The 21,104-nt window shown below is 40.1% G+C and overlaps 1 protein-coding gene across 16 annotated transcripts in view; it reads left to right on the top strand.

Annotated features, from left to right (window-relative positions):
* RALYL (RALY RNA binding protein like) overlaps positions 1–21,104 on the top strand; it is a 614,199-nt gene that overhangs the window by 95,785 nt on the left and 497,310 nt on the right. For 2 of the 16 annotated variants that reach the window (XM_073330697.2, XM_073330689.2), the window contains exon 3: positions 2,499–2,554. The exons of the other annotated variants lie outside the window; for them this stretch is intronic. The gene's annotated coding sequence lies outside the window, so the exon portion shown is untranslated. The remainder of the gene's footprint in view (positions 1–2,498; positions 2,555–21,104) is intronic. 16 annotated transcript variants of the gene reach the window in all.

Genomic DNA, 21,104 nt, shown 5'->3' with positions numbered 1-21,104 from the left:
GAAGCGAACGGTCACATCCTCACATTCCAAACTAGTCACATTGAAATAAGGTGCTATTGGGCTGTTAGGCACTATCAGGACAGGATTGTATTCCTATCACCTCCAAAGAAAGGGAAGTGCCTAGAAAATGTAAAAGGAAACTTAGTTTGATAGCATCCTGTCTGGCAAGAACTCACTTATCAATAGCTGGGATGTGAAACCCTCACTTCTGTATTGTCTTGTCGTTATAGTTTCCACTTTGCTATTGTTTGTCTGTATAATCTCTGTCTGGTTCTGTGATTGTTCCTGTCTGCTGTATAATTAATTTTGCTGGGTGTAAACTAATTAAGGTGGTGGGATATAATTGGTTACATAATCATGTTACAATATGTTAGGATTGGTTAGTTAAATTTCAGGAAAATGATTGGTTAAGGTATAGCTAAGCAGAACTCAAGTTTTACTATATAATCTGTAGTCAATGAGGAAGTGAGTGGGCGTGGGCATGGGCATGTGGGTAAGGGAGATGGGAACAGGGAATGGGGGTAAGAAAATTGGAATCATGTTTTGCTAAAGGGGGAAATGGGAACAGGGAATGGGAGTAAGGAAGTTGGAATCATGTTTGGCTAAGGGTAGGAATGGGAACAGGGACACAGGTGTAAGGCTCTGTGGTGTCAGAGCTGGGAAGAAGGGTACTAAGGAAGGAAACTGGAATCATGCTTGCTAGAAGTTCACCCCAATAAACATCGAATTGTTTGCACCTTTGGACTTCGGGTATTGTTGCTCTCTGTTCATGCGAGAAGGACCAGGGAAGTAAGTGGGTGAAGGAATAAGCCCCCTAACAGTGGGCATTTTTGGTTACAACTTATAAAGCCCTTAATGGCTTAGTACCTTCTTGTCTGAGAGACCACTTCTCTCCTGTACCATGCTACCAGCTGAAGTCAGAGTAGATACTTGAGCTGAAACACCATTGGTATAAATGAGAAGGGGCCACTGTTAGGCCATTCACTGGTGTCCTACAGATTTGAAATTCACTTCCAGCATTAGCCTGAAATAGTCTGAACCTGGTGCTCTACAGAACATGCTGCAGAGTGTATGTATCTTCCCCGGGCATTTGAAAATGGTGGAGAATTAAAAGAGTGATGAGCAGTTGAGGAGAGAATGATTTTAGACTCTAAGTTATCTGGTGATGGGGTGTATTGAATTGGACTGCTGCACTGTACTTCAGTTTTAGTATTATTTTAAGATATTTTTAATTATGTCCAAGGACCTAAAGGGTATGGATAGGTGCCCTGTCACAACACTTGTATAAATCCAAATAGATACATCCATAAATATAATCCTTCATCACTCTCAATCACCCCTCTTGATTTGGACTCCTCAACAACCTTAACTTTGCCATTTGTTTTGTTCTGTCATGAAAATATGTTGACTGTATATTTACACATTGTTTGTGTTTAGCAAATATTTGGAAAGGAATAGCATCCCAGGCTCCATTAAATATGTCAGAAATTAATATGTTGGAGGACTAAAAATGTTTTCTGATTGCTTAAACTATTTGATATTATATAATATCTTGAGCATATCAAGCTTCAGGTTTATATCTGTTTAAGTGTGTCATAAATATAAAGGGAAGGGTAAACCCCTTTAAAATTCTTCCTGGCCAGAAAAAAAAATCCTCTCACCTGTAAAGGGTTAAGAAGCTAAAGGTAACCTCACTGGTACCTGACCAAAATGACCAATGAGGAGACAAGATACTTTCAAAAGCTGGGAGGAGGGAAAGAAACAAAGCGTCTGTGTGTCTGTCTATATGCTGTTTCTGCCTGGGATAGACCAGGAATGGAGTCTTAGAACTTTTAGTAAGTAATCTAGCAAGGTATGTGTTAGATTATGATTTCTTTAAATGGCTGAGAAAAGAATTGTGCTGAATAGAATAACTATTTCTGTGTATCTTTTTTGTAACTTAAGGTTTTGCCTAGAGGGGTTCTCTATGTTTTGAATCTAATTACCCTGTAAGGTATTAACCATCCTGATTTTACAGTGGTGATTTCTATTTACTTCTATTTCTATTAAAAGTCTTCTTGTACGAAAACTGAATGCTTTTTCATTGTTCTCAGATCCAAGGGTTTGGGTCTGTAGTCACCTAGGCAAATTGGTGAGGCTTTTTACCAAACCTTGTCCAGAAAGTGGGGTGCAAGGTTTTGGGAAGTATTTTGGGGGGAAAGACTTGTCCAAACAGCTCTTCCCCAGTAACCAGTATTTGTTTGGTGGTGGTAGCAGCCAATCCAAGGACAAAGGGTGGAACATTTTGTACCTTGGGGGAGTTTTGACCTAAGCTGGTAAAGAGAAGCTTAGGAGGTTTTTCATGCAGGTCCCCACATCTGTACCCTAGAGTTCAGAGTGGGGGAGGAACCTTGACAAAGTGTAAACTTTATATCAGGTTTGTATGAATATATGTAGATCTTGTAAGATTATAGTTAACTATATTGTGTCACAACTGATAAGTATTTCCTGTAATGCAGGGGTAGTCAATAGGCAGACCGTGGGCCAAAGCTGGATGTCCAGATGCTTTTGTAAGGTCTGTGAAATCTTTTATTTACTTATTATCATTATTATTTTTGTATTTTCTCTGGAGTCTGGACTTTGACTATACCTTGACCAAGAAATTGGGACCTTGACAAAAAATAATTGATTACCCCGGCTGTATTGAGTAATGTTGTACTAGGGTAGTGCTGGAGAATGTTGGAAATAGATGTTTGTAATGAGATATGGGATTTTGCAGTCTCCTTGTGGCAGAACTTGACCTGGAGTATGCCTTGGGTAGAGGTGCTTAATCCCTGTAGATTTTGAACCATGTGCGATTCACAAACTGAAGACCAGGAGCTGGCATCAAACCAACCATTTTTGTTCTGAGTTGTACCCTAGAGAGGTGGTAGGGACAGGGAAGCAGCAGTGCCATCTGGCCAAAGGAGGCCCCACTGCACCCAACAGCTCTGTGAAAAGAAACATAATGGACAGGTGGGAGTGAGACAGGGAGGAGGTGGCCAGGCATTGCACATGATACATAAATATTTTTGTATCCTCCACAGCGTGCCCTCTCAACTTCTCAGTGCAGGGGTCATCCCCATTTTTATCGTAAACGGAGCCAGGCACATTGTTGACACTCTATCAAACAAAAATAATAGTTGGCTTATCTCGCCTGTGCCTAGGGCCTCCAGTGAGCCACTTGAATAGAAATGTTAGTCACTTCCAACCTAAAGAGCTTGACATTAATTACAACGGGAAATTTAAATCTCAGGACAGTGATTTTAATCATGCATAATAAAATATAATTTTCACTGTTGCATTTGCAACTCACCACAAGACAAATATGCTAGGTTATGACTCATGTCACAGTAACTATTATGATTTAATCACTAGGGTGAATTACCAGAAAGCTTTTGCAGAAACTATAGTTTTGCTACAGCAGCAATATAATTATCCTTTAGTATGTTCTTCTGAAATTCCCAACCTGAATATATACACTATATAGTGGCTTCACATGCTGTAAGGCTGCACTCTTTCTCTGGCTATTGTGGGAGTCCTGCTGTGGTTCTATAATTAAGAAAAATGCCCTGTACTTTTGACCTTTTGATTTTGAAGTACATTTCTCTTTAAATAAAAGAATGGTGTGTGAATGGGTGAGTTGTTAAATCTTTGAGGGTCTTCCTGAAGCAGCCTCTCTGAACTTCACAAAATCCTAGAAGAGAAAAGAGAACTCGCCATGAAAGGCAGGGTGCACATAAAATCAAACAAGAAAGATGACCTAATCGAGGCAAGGCCATAACTTTATATGGGACTAGCAGTAAAATACTAAGAGCCTAACCAATGCTCATTGAAGTCAACGAGTCTTTCCGTTGACTTCAGTAGGTGTGGATCATGTCCTGATGCAGCACAAGAAAACCAGTTTGAAGGAAAACATGCCAGCAGAAGGGTGTCTTGAGTAATTCAGAGGCTCATTAACCCTTACAACAGAACTAAAAATAAACCTGAGGGCTCTCAGGATGGTCCAGCATCTTCACACCAATGAACTTGTCAGTTTTCTATTAAAAACTGTTTTATGTTACATTTTCTTTTAAACCAGCCTTTCAAGAGCTCTTATTGTATTTCTCATAAACTGTTAATACACAATGAGCATTCATTGTGCCAACACTAATCTGGCAGACATTACACTTCAAATAATTGCTGCCTGCCTTAATTCCTGGTTTGTCCTTTTGTAAGCATTAATTACATATGTCAACTACAATCAGTTTAGAGTAAGATAATTGCAGGTATGGAAAAAGGTTACTCTTAGCAAATATGTACTTGAAAGATAATGTCTTCATACTATTAGTTTTATTTGCTTCACAAGCTTGAGTATAGTTTGTAGTGGGGTCCCTTAGGCTTAAATACATAAATAAAATGGAATGCCCTGTTCAAGTTTTGTGCCCCTAGCTGAAGGATTCCTGATTTTTGCAATAATTAACATGCATATATTTGTTAATATTTAGGGATAAACATTACACACACTTTTTAGATGTTTAGCATAATTTTTGTTCTACTGTGTCTGAATATTACCCAATGGGTTTCATACATGGCATGAATTTTGTTGAATTCTATTACTTTCCCATTAGATTAAGTTCAATTTGTCTAATCTGCAACAATTTACAGAAGGATTTCCAATGCCAGCCAAATGGTTCAGAGGAGGTTAACAATATCTTCAGCTCGTATTTTATGGGTTCTTGGCCTTCTGTTGGGTTTTCTCGTGTGTTTTGTTGGTTTTTTAAGATGACTTAGTCCTGGATTGCAAATTTGGTTATGATTTTTTTTTAAATCGATCGGTTATATGTCCTTCTATTAAGGAGAAGCTATCAGTATGACTCGCACTTAAAAATCTTGACTGGCGTAGCTGACCTGAGGCTGAAAATGAAAACAGGCTTCCCACTTCAGTTGGGAAAAAAATTGGACCAGTTTTCTGCACCAGCCCCCTAATCTTCTCCTCTTGTTCAGATCAGCCATTTGCATCTTAAAATACAGGAGAATATGCAACTGCTACTTTAAAAGAATACTGTTTTAAAAGAATACTGCAAAGGGAAGTGTTGTCATAGATTGCTGGGAGGTTCTTTAATAAAAGCTCTAAGACCTCATATGTTGAGGTACATAACTGGAATTTTATGATACTAACTAAAATTCTAAAGTTCTTTTCCTGCATACACTGGCCTCAGTCTGAAGCACTGAATACCCTCCAGGTCAGGGGAGAAGGTTTCTTCTTTGTTTTTTCCTAAGTCTTGGTCAGAGACCATATCAATTACCATTTGAGCCTCATGTTGGATGTGGACTGATGTGTTAATTGGTCAATTAAACTTCATTTGTGTGGACCTATATTTTTTTACTACGGCTGCCAGAGAATAAGCTTTTTCCTAGCCTGTTTGATTAAAATATTAACTGTGCATTGGGGAACAGAACCTACCTGCTTATTCACATCTGTCTGAAACCTGCCAGTGGCATAGTCTGAGCAAATGAAAAAGCCTATTTGAGTCAGTTCTCAACTTTTATTTAAACTGTTGAAATATCCCAATTCAACCTACAAAATACCAAAGGACAGAATATCGATTAAAGTAAAATGAATGGTAACATTTTATATAATTAATGTATATCTGTTTATAATTTATGAATGTATAAAATCTCAGGTTAAGATCTTCTTAGGTTTTAAAGTTATGGGGGAATTCTTAAATAAAAAATTACTTTTATCTACCCAAATCATCTACTGATGCAGTGCATTAATAAAACATCTAGTACTTTTTAAAAAGGTTGATAATTAGTTGTCAGCACTTAACTAATGGCAGCTGTAGAGAATATATTTTTATCTTGTATTTTATTCAGATAATATTAACAGTTAGAGTTAGAAGCATAATTAGCGTAACTAGGACACGATGATTCATGCCATTATTGATTTTGTTGCAGCCAACTTTATACTTCTGTGCCAGAATCGTTGATTATTTTGTGCCTGATGGTATGAAGTACTTATATCAAATCCCTGTCTAGACAGTAACATCTTTGATAAAATGTTTAGTAAGAATGTTCATGGCTTGAGCATTTTCAGAAAGAGTATAATAAATGAAGCTTAGTTTTACTTGTTTTTAATTGTAAGTGTAAGGACAAGAACTGAAAATATGGCATGGTTCCCCAACATGCCAGTTCTGAATAATCTGTTTCTGTCAGCTATGTTTTTTTCTGAATCTGGTTTTAAACGTGTAAGGGTACATTTATGCAACTGGAAAATTATCATCTGTTATGTTTATTAATCTTAAACTTGATGCAGAATTTTTTTGTTGGGAGTGGAAGGGGGCTGTAAGTGATGATGTTTTCAAGGCTACATCTGTCATCAGTGGGAGTTTAGCTGGCAACAAAACTTTTCATGACAGTCATCTTGAATCTAAAGAACTGATATTTTCTAATGTAATATTTCTGCCTTTAGTGGGTGCCAAAGAAATGAAGAGCCAGATGGTCCTTTTATGTGGGGGAAAGCCCGTGCAGACTAAATTCTGAAAATACACACAGGTTGCCTTGTTCCAGGAAAACGACCTGTGATCTACCCAATTTATGAGATCCATGCATAAGGATCCTCTAGAGCCGCCTTGATAGAAACTCCATTTCTCCACACTTCCAGTTCCCTGTCATTGTGGCTACTAACCCACTTCTATGTTTTCCCCAAAACCACAGTGTGAATAGGTACAGCACACTTGTGTGCTGTGGTCCACAAAGAGAACGGATTGAGTCTGAAAGCGAGCAAGGGTTAGAAAGTAAATGGTAATGTCTATGGTTTCAATGCAGGTTTACTTTAAGTTTTTAGAATTAGAATCAGAGGGTTAGAACGGACCACAAGAGGCATCTAGTCTAACCCTCTGCCAAGATGTAGGATTTGTTGTGTCTAAACCATCCAAGACAGATGGCTATCCAGCCTTCTTTTGAGAACCTCCAGTGAAGAAGCTTCCACAACCTCCCAAGGCAGTCAGTTCCATTGTCCTACTGGTATTACATTGGGAAGTTTTTCCTGAGATTTAATCTGAATCTACTATACTGTAGTTTGAACCAATTCCTTCTTGTCCTGCCCTTGGTGGCAAAAGAGAACAACTTTTCTCCATCTTTTTTATAGCAGCATTTCAAATATCTTGAGAACCGCTATCATATCCCTCCACCCCCCATCTCCTTTTTTCCCCAAACTAAACATACCCAGTTCCTTCAGCCTTTGCTCATATGGCTTGCATTCCATCCCATTGATCATCTTTGCCGCTCACCTCTGGATCCTTTGCAGTTTCTCTACATCCTTTCTATACATTGTTGACCAAAATTGGTTACCAATTGAGGCCTAACCACCTCTGAGCAGAGCGGTGCTATCTCCTCCGGTAACTTGCATGCTATCCCTCTGTTAATGCAACCTAAAATTGCATTTGCTTTTTTTGCAACAGCCTCACATTGCTGACTCATGTTGAGGTTGTGATCCACCACAACCCCCACATCCTTCTCAGCAGTGCTGCTGCCAAGGCAGTTTCCCCCCATTATGTATTGTGCATTTGGCTTTAATTCCCTAAGTGTAGCACCTTACATTTTTCTTTGTTGAATTTCATAGTATTGTCTATAGCTCAGTTCTCCAGTTTATCAAGATCTCCTTTGAATTTTAGCTCTGTCTTCTGAAGTATTAGCAAACCTCCCTCCCCCACAGCTTTGTGTCATCTGCAAACTTGATCAGTGTGCTCTCTGTAGCTGCATCCAAGTCACTAATAAAGATACCAACATCATTCCATTAATAGATACTCTTTGTTTGTGATTGTTTAACGAATTATGTAGCCACTTAATGGTAGTTCTGTTTAGACTGCATTTCTCCAGTTTATTTATCAGAATTTCATGTGAGACTGTCAAAAGCCTTGCTGAAGTCCAAGTATATTATGTCCACCACATTCCCCCATGCACCAAATCAGTTACTCTGTCAAAGAAGGAAATAAACCTGGTTTGGCATGATTTGTTCTTGGTAAATCCATGCCGGCTGCTAGTGGTGATCCCTTCATGCTCCAGGTATTTGCAAATTGATTGTTTTATACATTGTTCTAGTAGCTTCTCCTATCATCCATGAGTTTGTAAATATTATTGCCAGTGGATCAGAGATTTCTTCAGCTGTTTCCTTCAGTACCCTCGGGCAAAAGCATCTGCCCCCACTGCTCTGAATTCATTCAAATTGGTCAGAAGGTTTCTGAAGTCGTCTTTATTTATCCAGATCCACATACCTTCCCCTTTATTGTCTATAGTAACTTCACTAGTTGTCCAGTCATGATATATTTGTGAGAAGTCTGAAGCAAAGTAGGAATTCAGCATCTCTGCCTTCCTGTCACCTTCCATTACCAGCTCACCTTCTCCATTGAGCAGCACACCCAAATGTCCTTGATCTTTCTTTTTTGTCTGACATATTTGAAGAACCCCTTCTTATTGACTCATTTCTTGCCAACTGTAACTAGTTCTTTGCCTTGGCTTTCCTGATTCTGTCCCTACACTTTTGTGCTTTTCCTATGTATACTTCCTTTTTTGTCTCTTGGGAATAGGGGAATATCACTGTATGGAAGGAGGGGCCTAATGTAGCTTCTTGAGTGTCAGGATAAGGTGGATAGGCCCAATTACAAGAGTGAGTTTGGAGCCAAGGTTCTACTATGTGTAAACAATTAGATTATTTTTACTAAGGGGGGGAATGATTTTTTTCAAAGCTCATAACGTTTAGTTGTAGGTTACATATTGCTAAAACAATGTTGGTGAACATTCATTTGAATGCCAAACGTCTGTTAAGTTCATTCCCCATGCTATTCATACAAATTGCATTTGGCTTGTACACCCTTCTGGGGAATGGCTATTTGTATTAATGCCCTATTGTGCATGCAAACATATATACATGCTTAAGCCAAAATATTTACCATTCATTCTCCACTATTCATAATTTGTTGTTCTATTCTTTCAAAATTTTTAATCATCTAATGAGGGCAAAAACAATACTATGTGACCAAAGAAACCAGTCACAAAGCACAAAAAATGAATAGCAAATAGCTGAATTCAACAACATCCAAGAAGACCCTAGATTGAAATTTGTCCACATTATTCACTCAGTACTGCTAATGACAAATAATATACACAGAATCTGGGACATGTTTAATGTTTTATTTTCAGAATAAAAGGGTTACATTGTCAGTTAATTTTTTGCACTGAATAATTCAACCAGTTTTATAGTTTAGATTGTAATCTCTGTGGGTCATGAACTCTTTCTCATGCTGCAAGGCACATAGCAACTATTGATACTGACTAAATAATAATGGTAATTATAGTGTAAGAGAGGGGTTTTATAAATTTGAAAGGGGCAGACAGATTTTTCACAAAATCAGCTTCTGTAAGGAAAGCAATATATTGAGTCAAATACTTGTGCCAGAGGATCCCAAGAGAAGATCCAAGGAGGAGGGAGAAAAAATATTTTCCCTTAACCTCTGAGGATAGGATAAGAAGAAATGGGCTTAAATTACAGCAAAGGAGATTCCTAACTGTCAGGGTAGTTAAGCACTGGAATAAATTGCCTAGGGGGATTGTGGAATCATTGGAGATTTTTAAGAGCAGGTTAGACAAACACCTCTCGGGGATGGTCTAGATAATACTTAGTCCTGCCATGAGTACAGGTGACTAGACTAGATAACCTCTCAAGGTCCCGTCCAGTCCTACAATGATATTATTCTATGAGTCTATCCTTGTGATATTGTCAACCTTGGGGCTTCTCTGGAGGTCCTATGACACAAGCATGGTAAGCTGTCCAGGAAAAACTTTTAATTGAAGGTATTCAGACACATGGCTTGCCTTACTTGTTCAAGCTACCTGCATATGTCTTATAGGACTTGGGTAATCAATTGGCCGTTAGCCTTAATTTCACCATTTGCAGCTGGCATGGGAGCATTGGTTTTCTTCAAGTTCAATGGGAGGACAATTTTCTAAGACTCAAGAAGTGATGAAGTGATGATACAGTTTTCTTCAATGCGTGTCTGAAAACTGAAAACATCCACTCAATGTGCAGAGACAGTCAAAAACACTAATTGAATGTTGGGAATCATTAGGAAAGGGATAGATAATAAGACAGTAAATATCACAATGCCTCTATATAAATCCATGGTATGCCCACATCTTGAATAGTGCATGCAGATGGGGTCGTCCCATCTCAAAAAAGATATACTGAAATTGGAAAAGATACAGAAAAAGGCAACAAAAATGATTAGGGGTATGGAACTGCTTCCATCTGAGGAGATGAAAAAGACTGGGACTTTTCAGCCTGGAAAATAAATAACTAAGAGGGGATATGGTTGAGGTCTATAAAATCATGACTGGGGTGGAGAAAGTAAATAAGGAAGTGTTATTTACTCATAAACACAAGAACTCAGGGTCACCCAATGAAATTAATAGGCAGCAGGTTTAAAACAAACAAAAGGAAGTATTTCTTCACACAATGTACAACCCATGGAACTGTGTCAGAGGATGTTGTGACAGCCAAGACTATACCAGGATTCAAAAAAAGAACTACATAAGTTCATGGAGGATAGGTCCAACAATGGCTATTAGTCAGGATGGGCAGGGATGCAAAACCATCCTCTGAAATGTCCCTAGTCTCTGTTTGTCAGAAGCTGGGAATGGGTGACAGGGGATGGATAACTTGATGATTACCTGTTCTGCTCATTCCCTCTGAAGCACCTGGCATGGGCCACTGTTGGAAGACAGGATACTGGGCTAGATGGACCATTGGTCTGATGCCAGTATGGCTGTTCTTATTTTCTAATGTGCAGTCTCACAGTCTGGGGTGGGAATTCCACAGACAGCTCTCTCACTTGAATACTGGGATGCTGAAGAAGGAGTCTGTTGCTGTGGTGGAGCTGGGATTGTGGTCTATGTTGTGTGTGGCCTCAGTAGTGAGCAGACCACCATAGAGCTTTAGAGGATAAGCTATATTCTCATCCTTCAAGTGTTGGCATGCACTGTTTGCCATGCTGGGAGAGATGACCAGCACTCTGTCACAGGTGATGGACAAATTAAGTTTTAAGAAAGTAACTACTAGCTCACTTTTTCATGTTTGCATGAAGTGTCAAAGCAATGTAGATTGGTAAAGGTGATTCTCGAGCTTCGTTGTGGTACAAGCTTTCTGTTTCTTCATGGTGACTGATATTGCTTTTGTACTGAAACAGTTGTACCAAAGTAAAGCCAGCTGGATGAATGGAAACTTGTTCAGACTCACTTTTAACATTTGGACCATTCTATATCCTGAATATCAGTGCTCATAGTGACACAAGCAAAGATTTGGCTTGCTCTACAGTAAACTGTTTTCATTTGAAACAGTTCCCTTCGGATAAGTTTTAGTGTGTGCGACAAAGAAGCACTTCACCTATCCCAGTCTTCCTCACATGATTTTGGAGAGCATGTCCAATATCCTGGTTGAAGGCAAGGAGTACATCATGTCCTTATTTGTGTGGTTGGAGATATGGAAAGAAACAGGTTTTTAGTTTAGTGCTAAGTGCCCCTGAGCCAGTGTCATCCGAAGCTGTTTGGAACCTTGTGAGGTCAGCTGGTTTAAAGACTGGAGCCATGCCTTCATTTTCTTGTCTGCTCAATGTATGCTATGAGTTCAGCAAAGGCAATCCCATGCAACATCATCTGTTTTGCTTTTCTCAGTTTTCTTCCCTGACTTCGTTGTAGAAAGACATCAGACATCTTGCATGGTACTTTTTCTCTTGGGCCATTAAGCCCCCTGCACTTAGGTTTGCAAGCAAGTGGTAGTCTAGCAGCTAAAGTGCATGTTTGCGGACTCGACTACCCAGGCTGACGTTAGAAGCTTCATGGAGGTCTTCTGATGAAATAGAGCATGCCTCTTTTTCTGGAGGTTTTTGTGTGGGTCACTTATTCCTCTGTAACATGCCAGAGTGATCCACGGCATTCTGGTGATGGGTTTTTATTCTCAGCCCTTTTAAATTTGGTCCTATTAAATCTGATGTAGCAGAATTTGTGCCAATGTCCATTGTTCTTGTTGAAAGTCTTTTTCAATACCATCAACATCATATAATCTACGTTTATCTGTGGACAAAGGAAGTGCATTCAGATTATGGAAACATCTGATACTTTCTGCAAGAGTTCGATAGCTATATTGAACATGCTTTCCTTTTGGTTCTGCTGGGTTAATCAACACTGTACTGTGTCTTTCTGACAAAGCACAGAGATGCCCTAGTCAGTAGTGGAATGGAATGTCTCTGAGATCCAGATCCATCAACAAGCTTGTATCTTTCTGACATGTTTGAAGCACTAGTAATAGCCAATAGTAATCTCACATCTTTTGTTACTCTGTACAGTTAATATTACCCAATCACCAAGCAGCTTTCACACAACCAAAGTAGCATCTGAAAGAAAAAAAGAGAAATGTGATTAAATTCAGCCAAGACCATGTTGACAATCAAAAGTAGTACAAAATGTGACCAATTTTAAAGTCATGTTGAAGCAAACCAAGAATATACCACAACAGTAATACAACAACATTTGCAGATTATGACAGTGTTGTTAAAATTGCTGCCACAGGCAACATGGCATCAGTTGGTGATGGCCTCATATCTGAAAATCTTTTAGGTCATGTCCCAAGACTGTGGCAATCTTCATGGTTTTATCACAAGCCCACAATTCTTCTGTTCCTGCCCCCAAATCTGATCAGCTACAACTCAAGACACTAGATAGCAAAGAAGCTGTTTCTCAGCCAGCTCTTCCATGTAGATGCCTGAAACATCCAACTAGGAACAAACTGGCAGTTTACTATATATTTTTAGCTGCCTCCAACCTTTCATTTATCTTGTATAAAATACACAGGGTAAAGAGGTGAGGTTCCAGGTACCTCCTTAATTAGTTTTAGGAACCTAGTATGCTGGTCAGATCCCTATTTATTCCCATCCCTTCTCCTATAATAATCTCTGAATATAAGTATTACTCTAGTTTTACACTGATGTTTATGGGGTAGTTAAAAATGGTTTTACAAAAGTATGTAGGAACAGTGTATATTATACAGTAGTTAACCAAGGAAACGTGTGTGTGTGTACAGAAATGGTTGTAGAATTGAGGCCTTTGCAGTTTCCCCTTGCAAAAGTATGTGTGTGTGTATACATTTTATGAGAATAATTTAAATAATTATTGTCCCTTAACTTAGATAGTTATTGTCCCATAACTATGTAACACTGACAGACTCCGGTCGTCAGCGGGCGGGATCAAGCCTGGGACCTCTGTAGCTGAATGCATGAGCTAAAAGCCATATAGATCTTAGCTAATGCTATAGAGCAGACTAATTAATCTCTCTCTCTCTCTAAGTGGTCTCTGCCACTAGATGGGAAAGAACACCACACCTGGAAAGTGTGTGTGTTATGTACTTTCCCTAGCTGAGGAAGTGCGTCCAGAGCTTCAGAGACTTTCCAATTGAAATCCCAGACAAGCCCCCATTTGTAACACCAACATGCTGGTTGTTGGCAGGCAGGATCAAACCTGGGACCTCTGTAGCTGAATGTATGAGCCTCTACTGCCTGAGCTAAAAGCCATATGCCTCTTAGCTAAGGCTGTAGAGCAGACTCATTAATCTAGCTCTCTCTAAGTGGTCTCGGTGCCACTAGATGGGATAGAGCACCCGGAAGGTGTGTGGGTTAGAACTATTTAACAGATTTCTATATAGAGTTAATTGTTTCTAATTAAACCATATCTAAATGCTGTCAATTGATCTATGGATAAGAGTGATCTCTTTTTTTTCCCAGGTTGTGTTACAGCTTTGCAATATTGATCTACAGTTCAAAATAGTGTTCCCCATCCCAGTGTATAGAGGACTCCAACCTCATTTCCTAAAACTCTGTCTAAAGTCCAAATTCCCCACACTTGCTCCTGGTCAGGCAAAGTGGTGGTAGAATAAGCAAAGCCTGTTTCAGAAATTTCTGAAACCCACCTGACCTCATTTATCAGTTGCACTGAATCTAAAACTAACCCATTAATTTGACTCTTACAGCCTATACTTTCTCCAATACTTATTACTGCTAATCCCACTGTTGTTCTCTGTTGTTTAATATCTGGTTATTTTTTAAATCTTCCTAAGCATTTGAGTATATTTTGTAAATGTGAATTAATATTGAATTCTATTTTTAATTTTGTTTTGAAGTGATGATTGACATAAGGGTATTCAAGATACAAGTGGGGTGAGGACCAGCTTCATTTGGTGAGAGAGACAAGTCTGTCTGGTCTCTCTCACCAAAAGAAGTTGGTCAATAAAAGATATTACCTCACTCACATTGTTGTTGTAATATCCTGGGACCAACACAACTACCACACTGACAAAAGGGTAATATTCTTATTTAGGGATATGCCGGATATGAAAGTTTTTATAATAAAGATGCCAAATATTGTATATTCAGATACATTTAAATGACTACTTATTTATATTATGATAGCATCAAAAATGTGCAAAAGTATATCTAAACATATTGGAAGACTAAGTCCCTGAAATGGATAATTTATTCAGCCTTCAGAGTGAGAGAACCTACAGAAGATTATTCATCCATATAGTTTTCATTATATCTTGGTGCACAATAGATTGTTATTCTTTTTGCCCATATGATACATGTCTAGAATAACACTGAGGTTGTTTTATAACTTTTCAGTACATTGAACGAAAGAAAAGTATGACAGCAGAAAGCATCTGATAAATTAAATTTGACATGTTTCTTATCTATATAAAATGGATTCTGAACAGCTGGTAATTGTGAATATTTTAGCAGTCATTTTTTATGTAGAATATTGCTTCTGTGCTCAACACTAATGAGATGTGAGTTGTACTTCATCAAATTGACAGTTACTTTTTCTGATGAGCACATGGTACATTTTTCAGAGTACTTGTTAATGGATACACTTACCTGTAAAGACAAGAACAATTTCTTAGTTTCAGTACCCAACAGTAACAAGGGCTTTGAATTGAGAAACTGAGCACACAAATAAAAGGGTAAACAAAGAAACAAATTGGAAACATATATTCAACATTAACAATGAATACAAACTTTGAACAGATATGTACAACTGGAGTATAAAAAGCCCTCAAAGAAAAATTGAAAAGCACCTTTGCACCCATTCAAAATAACTTAGAAAGAAAAGTCCTCACTATTCACCTTTGATTAATGACTGAGACTTATTATAAACTTGTTTGTGACACTATTTATTTTATAATTTTCTTATCCTTTTTGTCATTGAAAAATTAGACCCTGATCATGACTAAGACTAACTGTAGGCTCATGAGTACTTTCATTGCCTCAAAGTGACTACTCCAAGGCAGCTACAAAAGTGGTTGGGGCCTTTGATTGCAATTTCCCCTTGCACATTTTTTTCTGTTGTCCAACGTGTCACCTACAATATAAATGTGATGTATTGAGTATGAGGTTGTTTGGTAGTTCATAGGCCTTGAGGTGCTTGTACGCATCTTTGACCCTTTGGGCACTTTGAAACCTCAAGCTGTAGTCACAGGCATATGAGCTGGAGCAAGCATTTGACCTCTGTGACAAAGTTCCTCCTCTGCCTTGGTGGGTCATGTGCTTATTGGCGGATTTGCTCGCCTCAGAGGTTCACAGCAGCCCTCAGTTTGGCCACTTTCATGGCTCAAATCTGCCATTCACTCAGTTAACCTCATCACTGGCCAGCATGGGGAAAAGGAAGAAGAACAATCCCCGCAGTTTCTGCTGATCCACCTAGTGGATCGGGGAACAGGCCAGAGACCTTCCCCTCTGGTGGAACCCACAGTCCAGGTCAACTCCTCTGGTATCAAGTAGGGAGTTGGGGGGATGGAGGGATAGGGGGAACCCGGGCCTGCCCTCTACTCCAGGTTCAACCGAGGGCCCTGTGGATTGCAGCTGTCTACAGTGGCTCCTGTAACAGCTGCATGACACCTACAACTCCCTGGGCTACTTCCCCATGGCCTCCTCCCAACACCTTCTTTATTCTCACCACAGGACCTTCCTCCTGATGTCTGATAATGCTTGTACTTTTCAGTCTTCCAGAAGTATGTCTTCTCACTCTCCGCTTCTTGTGCCTCTTGCTCCCAGCTCCTCGCACGCACACCACAAACTGAAATGAGCTCCTTTTTAAACCCCAGGTGCTCTGATTAGTCTGCCTGTTTTAATTGATTCTAGCAGCTTCTTGATTGGCTGCAGGTGTTCTAATCAGCCTGTTTGCCTTAATTGTTTCCAGAAAGTTCCTGATTGTTCGAGAACCTTCCCTGTTACCTTACTCAGGGAAAAGGGGCCTACTTAACCTGGGGCTAATATATCTGCCTTCTGTCACTCTTCTGTAGCCATCTGGCCTGACCCTGTCACACCTCCCAGAAGCCTGCTTTATGAACCTTCTTCAGGGGCAGCAGACATGAGACCCCGAGGAGCAGGAAAGCCCTACTGTGGGTGTATCTACAGTTGCCAAGAATTGCTACTAAAGGGAAGGTGTATGAACTTTCCCTTTCCAGCTGTCTGAAACTGGAAAGGTTTCAGAGGGTTAGTCCTAGGGCTAGCCAAAAAACAGTAATGCCATTCTGCAGAAAAACTGAGGTTTTGAAATGTTCCTTTCTGATGCAGAAACAAAATCAGAACTATAATTGATTTTTTGAGGGAAAAAATACATATTTTTTTTCAGATCCTCAGTAATGCAGATAAATAAGTGTTATTTTCACCAGGATCAGTTATTTTGTCTCACTTTAGCAAGCAAATATATTATTCAAACCTGATAGTAATATATCTGTATGTATGAAAAGTAGTGTTTGTCCTCGCTCATTTTTTTTCAAGAACAATAAAATGCAGGATTGTCTATGACGAATGACTGGAAAAAGGCTAATGTAGTGCCAATCTTTAAAAAAGGGAAGAAGGAGGATCCTGGGAACTACAGGCCAGTCAGCCTCACTTCAGTCCCTGGAAAAATCATGGAGCAGGTCCTCAAAGAATCAATCCTGAAGCACTTGAATGAGAAGAAAGTGATCAGGAACAGCCAGCATGGATTCACCAAGGGAAGGTCATGCCTGACTAATCTAATCGCCTTTTATGATGAGATTACTGGTTCTGTGGATGAAGGGAAAGCAGTGGATGTATTGTTTCTTGACTTTAGCAAAGCTTTTGACACGGTCTCCCACAGTATTCTTGTCAGCAAGTTAAGAAAGTATGGGCTGGATGAATGCACTACAAGGTGGGTAGAAAGCTGGCTAGATTGTCGGGCTCAACGGGTAGTGATCAATGGCTCCATGTCTAGTTGGCAGCCGGTATCAAGTGGAGTACCCCAAGGGTCGGTCCTGGGGCCGGTTTTGTTCAATATCTTCATAAATGATCTGGAGGATGGTGTGGATTGCACTCTCAGCAAATTTGCGGATGATACTAAACTGGGAGGAGTGGTAGATACGCTGGAGGGCAGGGATAGGATACAGAAAGACCTAGACAAATTGGAGGATTGGGCCAAAAGAAATCTGATGAGGTTCAATAAGGATAAGTGCAGGGTCCTGCACTTAGGACGGAAGAACCCAATGCACAGCTACAGACTAGGGACCGAATGGCTAGGCAGCAGTTCTGCGGAAAAGGACCTAGGGGTGACAGTGGACGAGAAGCTGGATATGAGTCAGCAGTGTGCCCTTGTTGCCAAGAAGGCCAATGGCATTTTGGGATGTATAAGTAGGGGCATAGCGAGCAGATCGAGGGACGTGATTGTTCCCCTCTATTCGACATTGGTGAGGCCTCATCTGGAGTACTGTGTCCAGTTTTGGGCCCCACACTTCAAGAAGGATGTGGATAAATTGGAGAGAGTCCAGCGAAGGGCAACAAAAATGATTAGGGGACTGGAACACATGAGTTATGAGGAGAGGCTGAGGGAGCTGGGATTGTTTAGCCTGCAGAAGAGAAGAATGAGGGGGGATTTGATAGCTGCTTTCAACTACCTGAAAGGGGGTTCCAAAGAGGATGGCTCTAGACTGTTCTCAATGGTAGCAGATGACAGAACGAGGAGTAATGGTCTCAAGTTGCAGTGGGGGAGGTTTAGATTGGATATTAGGAAAAACTTTTTCACTAAGAGGGTGGTGAAACACTGGAATGCGTTACCTAGGGAGGTGGTAGAATCTCCTTCCTTAGAGGTTTTTAAGGTCAGGCTTGACAAAGCCCTGGCTGGGATGATTTAACTGGGAATTGGTCCTGCTTCGAGCAGGGGGTTGGACTAGATGACCTTCTGGGGTCCCTTCCAACCCTGATATTCTATGATTCTATGAATCCGCAGAAATTCTAAAATAAAATACAGGATAATGTTTGAATAATAAGAGAGTTCAATAACCCAGCTGTAAGATGAACATAGCTCCTTATTTTCTATTTGCAAATTTTTGTCTCCATCTTTTTGAAAAACTAGATTGCCTTAATGGGAGTGGAGCATAATTGTAGTTGGCTTTAGGGAGAGACTTTGCCCTGTTCTAAATGTCTGTGCAAGTGGGAGGTGGACGGTGTATGTGGAACAGGGCCACTGCACAAAACACAGGCACCTTTCAATATGTCCTAAATTAATCAGCATAGTTAGAGCCAAGGCAAGTTACAATGCCACCACATGAGGCCCTGACTTAAGTCCATCATTGTTGTCTAACATTGATTGACTCTACGACTTTTACAAGTGTTGATGAATGCAAGTAATTGTTTGTTTATGCCTCAAATTAAGGTCTTATCTACACTGGCAAGTTTCTGCACAGGAAAGCAGCTTTCTGCGTTGTAACTCCCGAGGTGTACACGATGCCAGGCCACTTTGTGTGCAGGAACTCCTGAGTTACAGCATTGCAAAAAACCCATCTCAACTAGAGTCGTAAGCCTTATAGGGCAGAGGCTCCAATTCTGTACTGGCAGTGTAAACACATTACAGCACAGAAAGCAATCAGTTGGCCTCTGGAAGTATTCCATAATCGCTCAAGTGCTGCTCTGCTCATTGTTTTGAACTCGGCTGGCTGCCCTGAAGGCTTGAGCCCCTCCCCTTTCAAAGCTCCATTTCTGACAGCTCTTGTGTGCTATGCTGATCTGCTCCGGGACACAAAGCAAACCATTAATCTGGAATGCTCATGCTGTTGAACACAGAAGCGGGGTGTGTGTGTCTGTGTGTGTGTGTGTGTGTGTGTGTGTGTGTGTGTGTGTGTGTGTGAGAGAGAGAGAGAGATTGCTGTCCAGAGAGCTGGAGAGGGAGGCAGGGGCTGATGTTGGGGTTTCCCCCTCACCCTGCCTCAGGACTGGTTGCTTCCTGTTGCTGTCTGGACTTACAAGACAGCATGCTGACACACACTCTGTCCCCCAACATACACACACACTCCCTGTCACACACTCTGCCATCCCCCACTTCATTGGAAAAGCAGCTCACCATGTAGGAGGATGCCCATGGAACAATGGGATTGGGAAACCTGCATCATGTGGTGCTGTGCCTGCCCCATGAAGCATTGCAAACCCTTCCCGAAGCACCCTGCGGCCAGTTGCACAGTGGGATAGCTACCACAATGCACTGCTCTCTTTGCTGTTCAAGAGCTGCTAATGTGGATGCGCTCCACAATCACAAGGAGCACAGTGTGGATACACAACAGCAGTTTAATTCCAGTGCTTTAATAAAAGTGGTATCACTTGTTGCACAGAAACTTGCCAGTGTAGACATGCCCTATGACACAGGAAATTCCTGAATATCAGTCTCAGAAAGGTTAATTGGGCAAAAAGTAAAGCTGTAAAGCTTTAAATAGAAGAGGCAGTACAAATTGGGACTATAAGTATTTGATCCTACTGATAGTTGATTTAGAACTGTCAGCATCAGCATTCCTAAAACAACTCTCACAAGTCTTCCTTGGATTAAAATAAGATTGGAAATTTGCTTATAAAATGGTTAAAAATCTGGCATTTTAATCTTTCATATTATAATAAAATAATCTTTCCATTTGGGAACCTGTGAAGTTGATGCTAATTAATAAATTAGAGATTGTACAAAGGAAAACTGTTAGGCTTGTTATAAATAGGCATTCTGAAATTGAACCTATTAAAACAATTATGATGGACTTGAACTGGTTTCCCTGGAGCTTATGTAGACAGATCTGTAGGTTCAAATTTTTTTCTCTTTCTTTCTTTCTGATAATAACTTAATTGGAATTGATAAACTAAATATATTACTGAACCATCATGCTTCTGAGACAGTGTCAGACTAAAAAAAATTACTGTTCAGTTGTTTTACTGATGGCTTAGTGAATTCTTTTCTTTATCTAAACTATTAAATGGAATACATTAACATCTAATTGTGCTAATTATTTTAATAATTTAGGGTGAAATTCATAAAGGAAACAATTTAGCAAGGAATGTAAGCACATTCATGACTTTAAGCCTTTGTTTAGTCCCCTTGATTTCAGTGGGATTATTCAGCCGTTTAAAGTTAAACACATACTTATGTGCTTTGCTGAACTGTCATCTTAGGTTTCTGTAGCTGTGGAAGGGCCACTGTGCAGCTGAAGAGTTCTACTGTTTGGGTGGAGGTGAGCAGTTATGAAGTGGCCATGCAGGGGAAAATCCAAATCCCTTGAGAGCTAAGGAAGTTCCTTGCTCGTACACCAGTGTGAGAACAAAGCACATTCTGGCCCCTCGTGAATAACTGTGATGCATTGTGTTTTCACCCTCTTATGAAACCTGTATAACATAGGTTTATGAACATGTTTTAAATAATCTGAAAATTGTGCTTTCCTGAGGAGTGCCTGCAACTCATGTGGAGAATGGGTGCATGCAGTTTCCAGTCTCAGTCAAAGAGAAGGCATCTAATCTAACCCACCTAACACTCTTACCCCTACAGAAGTCTTGCCTACATCTCCATGTCCAAATCAAAGCCAACAACCCACTGGCAGTAGCATGTGAACTGGTGGGAGGGAGGCCACCAAAAGCATCCTGTCCTTTCCAAAAGACACTTCTGTTCTGTTGTGTTTGGTCTGAATAAAATCCCAGCAGGTCGCTGAGAGCACTTCATGTCCAAAGCAGACTAGTTGAACA

Source organism: Lepidochelys kempii, chromosome 2 (assembly GCF_965140285.1).
Source record: "Lepidochelys kempii isolate rLepKem1 chromosome 2, rLepKem1.hap1, whole genome shotgun sequence".
Taxonomy (NCBI): Eukaryota; Metazoa; Chordata; order Testudines; family Cheloniidae; genus Lepidochelys; species Lepidochelys kempii.
This window is presented reverse-complemented; position numbering and strand designations above follow the sequence as displayed.